This window comes from Marmota flaviventris, chromosome 14, assembly GCF_047511675.1.
Source record: "Marmota flaviventris isolate mMarFla1 chromosome 14, mMarFla1.hap1, whole genome shotgun sequence".
NCBI lineage: Eukaryota > Metazoa > Chordata > Mammalia > Rodentia > Sciuridae > Marmota > Marmota flaviventris.
In genome coordinates this window covers 97736967-97750814 of record NC_092511.1, presented here as the reverse complement: position 1 = coordinate 97750814, position 13848 = coordinate 97736967, and the positions used below count along the sequence as shown (strand labels likewise).

Genomic DNA, 13848 nt, shown 5'->3' with positions numbered 1-13848 from the left:
ATATTATTTCCAGGCAAAGCTGTTTCTGAGCACTGAGCTCTGTCTCTTTGCCCCACCTGGATTTTTCCCTGCTGCTGGTCCTGGTTAATGAGGATTTAGTGGAGTCAGGGAGAGGGGCCTGGGCTTTCTCTGGACTTTCTGATCTATATTGTCCCCAGGCAAGGTAGTCTCCATGTCAGAAAATCTCTATACCAGAGATTCTCCTTTTTTGCTCTCACTTTAGATCTTGCAGATGGCACCTGTCAGATTCATGTGAGATTTCAGCTTAGTTTCATGGAGGTATTTAAATCTATGCTCCCTGTGTATGGCTGAAAGACTATGATTTTTATGTACCAGTTTATTGGGCTGACTAGCGTCTGGGCTTACCCAGGGTGGGCTCCCTCTCTAATCCTGGGGTTCCCCACACCAATATATATCAGCACTTATAGATCTTTTCAGACCTTGTATTTTTTTCCCTACCCCCAGCGCCCATCTGGAGCTCAGCTTCAATTCTGTTCCTTAGCCTTGTCTGATGTAACCCAACTCTTCCAGTGTTCAAGGATTTCTCCTGATATTGAGTGTCAGTGGAGTGTTTTTTTCCTCTTACTCACCTCCTGGAGAAGGAGATCCCTCACTGTTTGAGTCTCAATTCATGGAGATGTGAAAACCACAAATTTCCACTAATCCACCATCTTTCTTCTCCGTGGTATCTTCTTAATCTGCTCTTTTTAAATAAGTGATTTCTTCAAAGTATTCATGAAAATAGTGTTAGACCATGACACAAGAAAAGACCACTGACTACAATTAAAATTAAATTAAAGCAAACTTATTATTTTGACCAGCTAGGCTGCCTCTCCCACCCAAAACCGGGGGAAAAAGACAGCCACTGCATCTTTCCTGCAGCCCAGCTTTATAGCTCAGAAAGTTACACAAAGGGGGGGGGGTTACAGATAACAAAACTCTGAGGAGCATAACACTAATGGTAGTTTACATTTTTGCTGGCCCCAACATCAGAATTTATGAAGGTTATTAGATCCTCAGAAAGGGGCATTATCTGGCCAGGGAAGGCCAAGATTTGTGAGGCATCACTAAAGTTTTAGAGAGGGCTGCTCTCTGGTCAGAGAGCCAGGCATGGTTGAGTTCAAGGCACGGGCAGGCATTCCAAGCAGGTTCAGAATTTTCAGTAATTTATAGTAAAGCCTAAATTATCTTTTCATGGCTTTGTGGCAAGATGGCTCCCTATTTTAAGAAAAGATCAGGTTGGGTCTATCAGTAGGAATCTATCCTAAGGGTCTCATATATCAGGAAGCAATTTGTTATGGCATTAAAGGGAAGCAATTTGGGTTGAGAAACAGAATATTCATGGGGTTACTTAGGGTTTACATGTATATATACATCTTGTACACATAAATTTATAATACAGTGTTTATATTTGCATATTAAAAGTAATGCACACACAACCTTATGTGTGCCATTTACTACAATTTCATTGTTTGTGCTCCTTGAGAGGCTCAGAAATTCAAAGCAATCAATTTTTCCTCTCACCCAGGAGCATTGATTCAAAAGGATAAATGGGATAAAACCCCAACCAACCCTGGGGTTTTATCTTCTTTAGAGATGATGTTGTTCGTCCTCAATTAAGAGGAACAAAATTTTAAGGGACTCTGAGATTAAAGGAGTTGAAAAATAATAGGATAACATGCTGAATAACGTTAGAGCTTATCCCAGATTCTATAAATGTGGATTGATTTCTATTGTAGAGTTGTCAGGTTAAAGCAAAAATGCCCCCCAAACATTCTAAAGTCAATCAAGAATGATTGCTGTGTTGACATGAAACACGTCAATTAGCAGAAGAAAGAAGTTAGTGTAAATACATAATTAGGGCCCTAAGGAAGTCTCTGAATGATGAGAAAAAATGAGCTTCAGTGGAAAAGAAGAAAGGTTGAAGCAGCAAACTTCTAAGGTTCCATCCAAACTGAAGAATTAAAGGTGTATGGAACAGGATATGGTCAACTCCAGAACCAACTTGGAAAGGATTCTTCTCAAAGCCAAGAACAGGACAATTTGAACAGTGGGAAGTAAAAAAGCTACAATAAACTGAAACTCATTCAATCTTTTTGGACTCCATGAATGTTAAATGATTCTGCAAAAGAAGAAGTGGTCACTTTGGGAGGATTGCTTTGAAAACTACTTAGCATAGTGGGAATCAGACATTGATCCTAAGGGAAGAAAAATGTTAATGAAGGGAAGTTTCTTCTTAGAGAAGTACCCCAGCTAATAATAAAGAATGATAGAATCAGAATATCAATATTTTATATCTCCTGATGAATAAATGAATCCAAGCAATGATCATCAATAACTGCCCAAATCATATAATGACAGATTTCACACAACTCCTGTTAGAATTACACCACCTGTAAACTGTTCTTCATATGTGTACATGCACATACACACATGTACACAAACAAAAATCAGAGACTGAGCTCTTAAATGTAACTACTAATGATAGGAAGACAGTGAGACATAGAGAATGATCAGTGAGAACATAGGGACACAATCAGCAACACCCCAGTGTAAGAAGTTCTTCAGGACAAATGACTCAGTTACTTTAACTGCAAGAAAAATCAGACATAGAGAATCTTTAGAATAAAGAAACTTAAGAGACAGGTGAATTCAATTGCAAAGCATAGGCCTTCTCATCCTATGAACCAAATAACCAAACCCTAAAAGAGTATTTTGTTAGGAAAACTGGAGAAATACAAACACCGGTTGTCTGTGTGATAATATTAAGAAGCCACGGTTATTAGCAACTCAGAGTCTGAAGCAGGAGGATAACAAGTTTGAGGCCAAACTGGGTAATTTAGTGATATCCTGTTTTGAAACAAAAATTTAGGAGAGGGCTGCAGATGTATCTCAGGGTTAAAATGCATGCCTGGCAGTACTGCAGCTTTCAATTCTATTGCTGACACTGGAAAAATCAAAAAGAATTCAGTGTTATTTGCATGATGACCATGATGATAGTTTTGTCCTACTTTTCTATTTATGAGTGAAATAATATGATGCCTTGCACTTATTTCTAAATAATATGGAAACCCAGGGCAGTAGTAAATGTAAGTAAAAACAAAACGAATTTACCCACATGTTGTCAATTATTGAGAACAGATGATGAATATACATGGATGTGCATATGTCTGCAATAGAGAAGAGAGATGGATGGATGGAGTGACAGATACATGGATATATAGGTTAATAAAAGTTAAACTACCTCCTTGGACATGTTATCATAGTAGAGCAAACCTAAATAAAGAAGAACATGACCTTTGGGGACATGCTTCAAAGACACAGTGAAATGAAAATATCACCTAAGAGTACCTAAAGCAGGAGTGGGCCACTTAAGTGAGCCAAAGGGGATATGACAAAATGAGAAGCATTTGCTGAAGTGCAGTGAACTGAGGAAAGTCTTCTCTTTACTTCCCTAGACTCGCATTTGATTTTCACACTATGGACATAATGATGATTAAGTGGCAGATTCAGAGGTTTTGTAAAGGGCAGCCACAACAGACCTGCAACTAACATCCTACTCAACGGTGCTGCTGGTTGCTTGAGTCTCAATGTTACTGAAACTCAAAGAACTGTAAGCTAAAAGAAAAGTTCATTTGTCGGTACGTCAAATAAAAAAAAAATAAGGATGGTAATCCTCACATATTAATTTTATAAAAGACCAAGAAAAGGAGAAACATATTCCAAATAAAGAAACCTGAAGAGACATGACATAAACAATACCCAGATCCCACACTGGAAAGGAAAAATGATATAATAGCCTTTTGATTAATAGATAGAAAAAATATCCCTGGATTTTCTTCTCTAACCCTTCTCAAAACCTGGAAAAAAGTGATCTTCAGTTCTTGTCCTTTGATCTTTTTCTACATCAAATAATTAATAGATTCAATGAAGTATCCACGGAGTAACAGCCAAATAAAGGCAACTTACTTGTGGAGATAAGGCAGGACAAAATTCTCTTTCCATCTAAGGCTTTGAATACAGTCTGCAAATCCATTTATCAACCCTCCTTTAACAGCATTTGTTGTTATAAAAATATTAAAAATTCTGGTGGCTCTTAGGAGTTAGTTTTCTAAATAATTGATATTACTTTTCTAGTCCCATAGGGAAGTTGCTCATTTTACACATTGTACAATGTACAGCTTTATAGGCATTTTCTCAAACTGTCTCACTATGGGGCATCATTTTTGTCTAGTTGGAAAACCTTCCAAATTATTTGGTACACTGTTATAAGTCATATCAAATCCCAATGCTAACTGGCTTAATTACCAAAATGAATTTCACTCACTGCTCATAGATGGACTTGGACTCCATCTTCACTTCTCCATGGTGATCTTGGGCCTGCCTTTTTCCTCTTAGCAGTTTTGTCTTCAGGCTGCCTTTTACTGTAGTGGCAAATTCTGACAGCAGCAATCAAAGGTTAAAAAAATTATGAATAAACCAAAATATTAAGCAGAAGTGCCCAACCTCACTGACTGTACATCTTACCACATCTGTTATCCTTGAACCAACCACAACCAAGCACCAGGAATGCTACACACTGTAGAAGAGGAAGAGTAGATGATAGAGAGGGCATCCTAATGTCTCCAGTAGTCATTCTCTTTTAGTTGACACTTCCTTTACCTAAGAGAATCAGCTACTATCTATTTGATCCATACCGTGTGCTGCCTCTTCGCATCCTTTTGGCTATGTCAAACAACAGGGAACTCAGTTATCTTTGCAGGTTACCTTAGTTATGGGATTGTATGGGGAACACTAATGGAAGGTCAGGGTGACAGCAAACTCTTCAGCACTTCAGCAGGAAGGCTGCTTGGGGAACTGGGGGGCCCATCAGGGCACAGCAGCAGCTCTGGGGACTCCAAGGCCAACCTCATGGGGAGCCTGGGAAGCGAGGCTTTCTTTTGGTGTGGTTTCTCTTAGGTGCTTAGTCCCAACACCCTGGGAGAGTCTGTTTTCTACCACATCCCTGTCTGCACGGGGCCACCACAGGGCAGTGCTACCCTGAGTGTCCTGCCTGCTTGAAGGAAGGTCCCACTTCCCAACCTGAGGCTGGGGCAGACTCACAACATATGCCCAGGAAAGCCCTCGCCAGCAGCTGGCTGTCCAGGAGGCCCTTGGAGGCGGTCCCTGAAAGCAAGGAGAGTGGCAGGCGCCTCCCAGGGCCCCTGTCCTCCTGGGCAGCAGTCCCATCCCCCTGGCTGAGGAGCTGTTTCAGACGGGAAAGCCCAGCATCCGGGCGAGTCCACACGGTCCCACGGCCACGAGGGGGCAGCCGAGGCCTCGCACTAGGGAGTTTGTATCTAGGTGAGGATCCTGTGGCAACCTACGTCCCCAGCTGAGGTGACAGGCCAGCAGGCGGAGCGCGCCGAGGGCACCGCCCCCAGCAGGCCAACCCTAAGGGGAAGCGGAGCCGTCGCCAGGGAGACGGGGGCGGGGCCTATGCCGGGGCGCGAACTTGGAGCCTGGTCGCGCGGAGCTCCGAGGGGGAGGAGCCGGAAGTAGCGCCCGGAGGCGGGGCTGCAGGTCCCGTTTGTCGGGTCCAGCTCCCGGGGTCCGTGACAGGAGAAGGGGCGCTGGCCGGGAGCGGCCCCGGTCTAGGCGCCCACACGAGGGTGGGACCCGGGAGGACGCTGCCGCCGCCTGGGAGCCTCGGTCCGGGCTGCCTGTGCCCTGGAGCCGCCAGGGCGGTCCCCACAGCGCCCACCGCCCGAGCCCGCTGTCCGGCTCTCACCTGAGGCTCTCCTCGGCGGAGCTGCTGTTCACAGCTGGGTGGGTTTGACTTGCAGGGTCCTGGTCAGGATGCGGGGGCCTCAGAGGAGAAGAGGTGGCCCGACCCGCAGGCCCCCTGGAGAGGGGAGGGCGACGGAGGAGCCCAGTGGGACCTGGGGAGCAGGAGGCGGTTTAAAAGCGGGACCCGCCCAGGTATTTCAGCTCTCACTGACTCTGGGTCTGGTTCTGTCTTCCTGTCGCACCTGTGGATTTTGTTTGAAGTCCTCGCTTTAAAAACCCTTTCCTGTTCACCTCCTGCTCCTGGTGAACACTGGGAAGAGATCCTGCGGTTTTTTAAGGATTCAGCAAAGCAGTGTAGCTCCTGGAAGTGCCATGGAAAGAGCAGCGACTTAGGGTGGGAATCAAGGCAGTGAGTCCTGCGGGCTCCAGGGTCTCCACTGTGTGAGAGAGAGTCGCCTGAGGACAGTGCTTGCAATATGTGCCATGGGATGATTCCCAGTGATGGCGGTTGATTGCCAAAATGTGCTGTTTGCATGCTGGGTTTCAGACACCAGCCTAAGCCCTGATTCCTTTAGGAGACTCCATGGAAACCACGAGATGGATAGTCCTGTTGGACCTTTTGTTTCAGAGATGAGAAAAGTGACCTGGCAGGGGTTAAGTGATTTTCAAAAGGGTGGTGCCCGATTTTTTATTGAAAACCTCAATGTTTCCTGATGCATGTTGTTGTGGGAGATATGCTTCCGTTTTCATGTGACCAGGGATTTTTATTCAGCTTGGCCGAGAATGAATTGGATACCTGTAAGGAATGTGAAGTAGCACGTGTTCTGACTACTCAATGTACAGTTAAATCAGAACCTAGGACACGTGAGTCTGTAAAAGAGCACAGTGTAAGAGGTTACGGTTGCATTTTGCGTAATACAAGTTATTGAGTTGAAGTTGCATTTGTTAATTTTAAAATATAGAAGGAAGTATGGAGTTTGGTCCACTTGAGGATTTATTCAATGGAATATCAGACTTTGTTTCTTTTTACTGGCACTGTGGAAATGTGAATGATAACAAGTTGGTGACATCTTCCAGATGGAAACATTGGCGGAGGAAGAGGTCATCAAGTTGGCAAAGAAGCCATTTTGTGAAGCACCTGTTAACTCAAGGCTTTTGATGATGAACTCACGTATGGAGACTTTAATTCTTCCTACATCTTTGCATTTGGTGAGTCACAGAAAGTATTTGAGTAGATAATTATTTGTAAGCATGTCCACAATAATCTCATGTAGTATGCTTAACAGAGTAACAGATCTCGGATGGGGAAATATTGCCATTTCCTTTGTTGCATTGAAGAAAAGTAATCATGACATAATATTTTCTTTTTTAAAAAAAATTTTTTATTTTGCCTTGAGGTATGCCAGTGTGTTGACCAAGCATGATTGTTGGTAGGCAGGATAGCAAGAACTTGATTCAGGGATTTGACTGTCATGTGTCCATCTGTTGTTTTTCATTGATTTCTTTGAATAGATCCAGATTGGCAGCCGTCACAGTTTTAGCTTTTGACTTTCCCAGCTGTGGGCATCCTGATGACCCTCAACTCCCTGTCAACACAGACAAGTCTATAAGGAACATGAGGATAAATATCCCTATGCATGTCCCCTTGCTTAAGCAATATGTAGGTAAAGTACGGACAGGTGGAATTTCTGGGTCAAAGAATGTCTGCTTACATCTTTGACTAAGCAGTGCCAGGTGGCTCTTCTGAAGAGCTCAGCCTGTCCACATATGGCCAGCATTCTGTTGTCTAGGTTTCTGACTTGTGCATGTTGAGTAGTTAGCACACTGTTTTTGTTGGTATATTTTTTAGTTTCTATTCTGATGCTTTTCATTGGGGGGATTCTCTCCCATGAAAATGAGCTTCCTCTGGATCCCCCTGCCCATTCCTCTGCTTGACCTTGTTTTCTTCTTATCGCACATGTAAGTTCTCTGGAGTGTGTTGGATTGTTTGTCCATTATGAGACCAACTCAGGCCCTCTAAAACTTTCCAACAGTTAGTAAACTTCCTAAAGAGAAAGTGAGCCCAGAAATTGTGCTAGCATTTTGGGAAGAAAAGTGTTGGATGATATATTCAAAGCATGAGATTCTATTTTATTCTTTCCAAAATATCTCTGGGCAATGAAATGGAAGTCAGGGTATCTGAGGAAATGATCATCTGTTTCCAATTTTCTGGGATTTGGTTTAAGTGGTCACGTTGTGATATGTATTAATTCATGGATCCAATAGGGTGATAGTTCTTTTAGGTTACCTTAGGTGCCTTCAAACTGAGGTTGTTGGCTGTCCTCAGGTTTCTGAGGAGAACTAGGCATAGTTAGTGACATGGAGCCATGACAGTTGTTGGTACACCTGCAACCCTAGTGCAGTCTTGACGAGGCAATGTGTCTGGTCCCATTTCCAAACCTTCGGGCTCCATGTGTACATTTGAGAATGGCTCCAGCCATTCTCTCATCCCTTGGATCATTCCCCTCATATGTCCTGTGAGACATTTTCTATGTGAGGCTTGAAGAAGAAGAGACTATTCTGTAAAGAAAACCTTGTGATCTGTGCTGTATAATATTGAATAGGGTCATTGAGAAATCACAAATTCTGTTTAAAGATATTTGTATCTTAGCCAAATAAAACCTATTTCTAGGCATCCTGGTGAAGACAAGGGTTTATCTTTATATCTACCATCATCTGTTTTTTTCTCTGGCATGAAGTTCATCAATTATCAGATATGCAACTAGATCCCATTTAAATGACACACATTTAAATGGTAGACCTTTTTACATGAGTGCTTTTTCAAACACAGGTTTGGGCTAATGAGCCCACATACCAGTAGTTAGCTGGAACATGTTCTTCAGTTTGGCCTATCCCTCAGTATCCCCCGACGTCATCTGTTCAATCAGCTTCATTCCTCCTGCTCCGTCACTAGCTTTCATAGAAACCACATGCTGTCTATGAGTCAGGGATTCCAGTCCTACAGCATTGCATTCTTTGAGTATTTAAAGTATTCCAATTTTCACTTCACCATGCCTGACATCAGCAGTAATATTTATCAGCAAATGTTAGCTTTTCCCAGATGCAATTCTATGTGCTCCTCTCCCAAAGAGTCTTACTAGATACATCGCATACATAATTATTAAGTAAAGACCGTAATTTTTAAAATGTCATCCATTGTGCAGTTGACACATGTCTGAGATACTTTTTATTTCGGAGGAGGTATTATTTAATAGGGAATTTCAACAGCTACGTAATAGTGAAATGAGAAGTCTTACATCCATTTTATTCTTTGTGTATGACGATTTTTATGAGTAAGGATAAGATACTTCCTTGTTCCAATGCAGATGTTGCCCACTTCTGTGAATGTGTGCGGAGAGTCACCTGCTACTTGGATGTGTGCATGTTGTGCTTGACACTAACATCGTACTTGGTAGGTGGCAGAAAGTCAATACTGAAGTTAAGCTCTTGTGTTCTAGCAGCTGTGCTGAAGATCCTTGGTGTGCCACCTTCTGCAATCCATGCTGCTCTGTTCGAGTCCTTTAATGACTTCCTGGTGATGAGCATCTTGGTCTCCTGGTCTTTAGAATGGCCAAGCATTGCTCTGTGAATGTGGAAGATGGGCATGTGGAAGGCTCCAGGGAAGACGGATCATCGATCATGTACTCTAATCCATGTGCCTGTTTAATGACCTGTTTTTTCTTCTTGGGTTTTAAGGGAGACAGTGCCCTCAAACACTTCTGTGCAGCTGGGAATGCAGGCTTCTGCTTCACCTTGAAGGAAGCATTAATGAATCCTTTCCAGAAGACATGAGAAGAGAGAAGTGAGCCTCTGGTATCATGCAGGTTCCTTGCATTGCCCATGGGCTAGAAGAGAGAAGAGTTGCTTCATGAGATTTGATCCCCTTTTTTCTGAAAAGTTCCACACAGAGGTGAGTCCCCAGCATGTTTAGACACCATTTCAGACCCCTTTCTTGAAGGAATTGAATCAGAGCCCCTGATGATGTGGAAGAGCTAAAGATGGGTTTGCTATGAATTTTCTATTTAATTTCTCGGGGCCTGAGTCAAGCCAGCCATTGTGCTGTCAGCGCATGAGCTGCTGGTCAAATGTGAGGAAGTGGTCTTGCTTTATGAAAACACCACCCTGATTCAGTGAGCCAGAGGCAGCCTGCAGTCCCTCCGTTTTCCTGTCAAGGCAGATTGCTGTGGATGGCCTCTGGCCTCGTCATGCAGCCCTGCTCACAGAGTAGGGGATTGAGGGTCCAGGCAGATCCCTAGTTCCTTTGGACCTTTATTGCCACTGGGCCACCCCAGGGTCCTTGGACTCTACCTGGTCTTCTGGCCTGGGTCAGGGGATGTGAGGTTTGGAATCCCCCTCTGTGGTAGGATCCCAGGTCTCCCACCACTTGAGGGCAGGCACAGCCTTCCCTAATTGTGTTAGAGGGGGAGAATTCTCCCACCCATCCTCATCCATGCTCATCCCGCATCGTGTGGCTTGACACCTGAGGACCTTTATTCATTGACTTAGTGGTTAGTGATGATGGTTGCTAAGAGTAAGTGACTCTTTCAAGGTCACATCACTTGTATGATAGGGCTAGAGCATGGATCTTCCTAATTGATTTCATGGGACTCTCTCATGGAAACTGTGACTGCCTCCTAAACACACAGACTACATTTGGAGTGTCAAAATTGATGGCACTGTCTCATTGGCAAGTGGATCTTGTCTTGTACTTGGGGATTTCACAAATATTTTCATTTGGTTTGTGGAGGTCATGCAGAAGTGATTTCATTTGAAATAGCCCAAACAAGAAATACCAGTTGTCTTTTTCACACATGGATGTGTGTAGTGAAGATCCCTTTCTGTGTGCTTGCATGAGTTGCTCCTTTGAATTTGTTAAAGAATGGTTGGCTGGGGAGCAAGGTAACGAGATGGATATCAATGCTTGTCCAGTATTCTGAAGTGAAGAATGTATTGAGGATGTGAAGGCTTTTCTAGCCAGTTCCTATGGCTCAGTCAGGGATCAGTCAGAGGATTCTGTCTGGTAGACTCTTTGGAGCAGATGTCAAAGTGGCCTGATCTTACGCTGTCCAGGACTGAATGCTGAGCTTGAATGGGAGCTTCCTGTCATTTCAAGCATTTCCATGAGTCTGTCCTCTGTTCTCTTGTATCCAAGCAGTTTCTAACCAGAAAGGAGAACACAAACTGAAAGTATGGTGATTGATTATTTATACCAATGTTATTTCAATCAACTTTGTATGATACAAAATTAACTTTCTGCTAGTCAAATTTCATATGTTGAAGAAATAACAAAAATATTGGGGTGTAGGAATGAGGATGTGCAAATCAAATATTTTTAAGCACCAAGACCTGTTTTGTTTTGTTTTTTTTACTTAAATAGTAAAATGCCAGAGGACCACACCTGCCATTCAGCTTCAACAGTCTCCAGGTGGCCCATTTCACCAGGGTGTGTGGGACCACACTGTCCTGGGATGAGAGAGCAGTACCTAGGGATGTTGTCATCTCACCAAGTAGATATTGCCAGAGACAGTGGGGAGGTAGTGGCACATGAGGAAGGGAAGAGCTCTCAGGATAGGAAGAGGGGGCCATTTTGGGACTCACTGGGCATGGCACGAGGCTGCTGGCCATGGTATATGCCTGGGCCAGCTGAGTGGGGCCGATCCGTGCTCTGTGTCCCTCTACCCTCCTCTGTAGCCTGTGTTGGCAGCAGATCAGGGAATTGGGGTCAGAAGTGCTCCCAGTCACACAGGCACCAGCCCCCAGTGTGTGCCTAGCCCTTTCCCCACCTGGCCTGGCTTGGCACTTTTCTTGCTTCAGGGCTGAGACCCTACAGTCATTAGAGTGTGTCTGCGGCCCAGATCCACCCTGCATGGCCAACATGCTCAGACCTTCAGCTGGGTCCTAGGCTGCTGCAACCAAACCCTGTCACCTGGGTGGCCCACAGCAGAGGAAGGGTCTTCCGTTGAGCTCCAGAGGCTCAACACAGTAGGTGTTGGGCTGTCCCAGTGCCACAACCCCTCCCAGGTTTCTAGGGGAGGGTCCCCCCAACTCTGTCAGCCCTTGCCCACTCTCCTACGGCTGCCCACGATCTGTGGTTCCCGTATGGGCATCCCCTCCTGACTCCAACCTCACATAGGCAGTATCCCCAAGTCTCCCTGGTCTCTGGGTCCAGACTCCCCTCTTCCTACAAGAATATCAGATATTGGATTTGGGCCCAGTTGATGCTGTGATCCATCATGTGAGCTCTTAGCTTCATCACTGTGCAAAGACTCTTTTTCCACACAAGTGCGCACGAATTTTGGGTGGCTAAGAATTTTCAGGGGACACTTTTCTAATGAGTACGCTTTCCTTCCTTCAGATCTCTCCCCACTGAGCCTCCTTGCACCCTTGTCCTCGTTCCTTTATGGCAGGTTCCCTCCTTATGGCTGAGAGGACCTAGTGACCCCTGGATTCATACATTCTCTTTAATCACCAACACACTGCAGAATTCTCCATGGGACTGCGGTGTTTGCATTGGAACCCACCCTCTGACCTCTAAAAGTGTCTAGGCAATTGGGTTGGCTCCCTCCCTCCTGAACCTCTTTGATGCCCTTTGAAGTAAGTTATTCTTTTGGATTCCTCCCACAGTAGGCAAGTCCTTGGATCCCCTGCAAGAAAGTCTTCTGGCCTGAAGGTCAGATGTGTCCAGATATTGACTTGAAGGATATCAGCTCCTAGAAGCCCTCATCCTGGCTGCAGTGTTTCCTCCCCTCAATGCAAAGCAAGAAAGTGCAGTTGGCCCTGTACCCATTCTTCTGCATCCATGGTCCCCACCAGCTGGAAATCCAAACTATCAGGAAAGGAGTTGTGTCTCTCTGGACAGATACTTCTCTCCTCATTGTTTCCTGGATCTTACAGTTTACAGAGAATGACACTGCCCTTTCATTGTATTAGGTGTCACAAATCATCTGGAAATAATGGAAATGCTACAGGAAGAAGATATGCAGCGTTTAGATGCAAATACTCTGGCATTTTTGTAAGAGACTCAAGCCTGTGTGGATGGTGTTTTTGGAGGACTTTGAACAAATCTCCCTTGGATTTCTTGTAACATTTCTGGTTTCTGGACTTGGGAGTGTTCAGGACTTGTGTGTGAGTCAGCCCCATGGGGATGTGGTAGGAGGGCAGTCGGAGCTGTGGTGCAGAACCTCAGTGATGGCTTGTAAGGCCACCTGCAACACTGCAAGCAGGAGCCGAGAAGGGAGCCCTCTCCCCATGTGTTCAGCTTAACTCTTGTCTTATCCAAAATCGACTTGTGAAATGTTGCAGAAATGGAGTCATGCCAAGAAGTTGGGATGTTCTGGGGAGCATGGGCTATCATTCTATTCTGTCTCTGCATTATGCTGTGTTAGCGGGTGAGAACTTGAAGATGTGCTTAGGCCATGGATTCTCCTTCCCTGGGAAGGGGGTTCTCAAAGCAGCCCTTGTCCCTGTTTCACCTGCTTCCAGAGGAGAACACAACAAGAACGTTCTTACAAGTTGGCCCCCGGTCTTGGTCTTCCAGCCTCCCAAGTTTGAGGAATAAAATCTATGCTATGAATTACCCAGTGTCTTGTATTCTACCATCACCACGCAAACTATGCTAAGATGAGTCAATCAGTAGTCTCCCAAGTGTTCACATTGTGGTAATCAACACCAAACATCCATTTTGTAATTGAACCATTTTGGAGTGCGCAGTTGAGTGGCATTAAGCATGTTCATATTGGTGCATAGGCATCACCACTATGCATCTCTAGAACTCACATGGACATACTCTTGCCATCAGTACTGAATTCTAGTGCCCTCCCAGGCCCAGGCAAAAAACATTGTACTTTATCTTTTTATGAACCTGATAATTGGGAACCTGAGATGAGTGAAATCCTACAAAATTTGTGTTTCTCCGGACATCATCATTTTCAAGGGATGCAGTTCACCCCCACTCGTGGGCATACCGGGTCCACTGCCAAATCTGCGGGTGTCTCAGTTGCATTCTCAGTGACAGTGGTGACTGTGTGCACATGAGCTGTC

General features: G+C 44.6%; 1 long non-coding RNA gene across 1 annotated transcript; it reads left to right on the top strand.

Moving 5' to 3' along the window:
• Positions 1–5552: 5552 nt before the first annotated feature.
• LOC139701844 (uncharacterized) lies at positions 5553–13384 on the top strand. Its single transcript, XR_011704452.1, has 4 exons — positions 5553–5808; positions 6847–6978; positions 9505–9718; positions 12433–13384. It is a non-coding gene; the product is annotated as an uncharacterized lncRNA (long non-coding RNA).
• Positions 13385–13848: the final 464 nt, after the last annotated feature.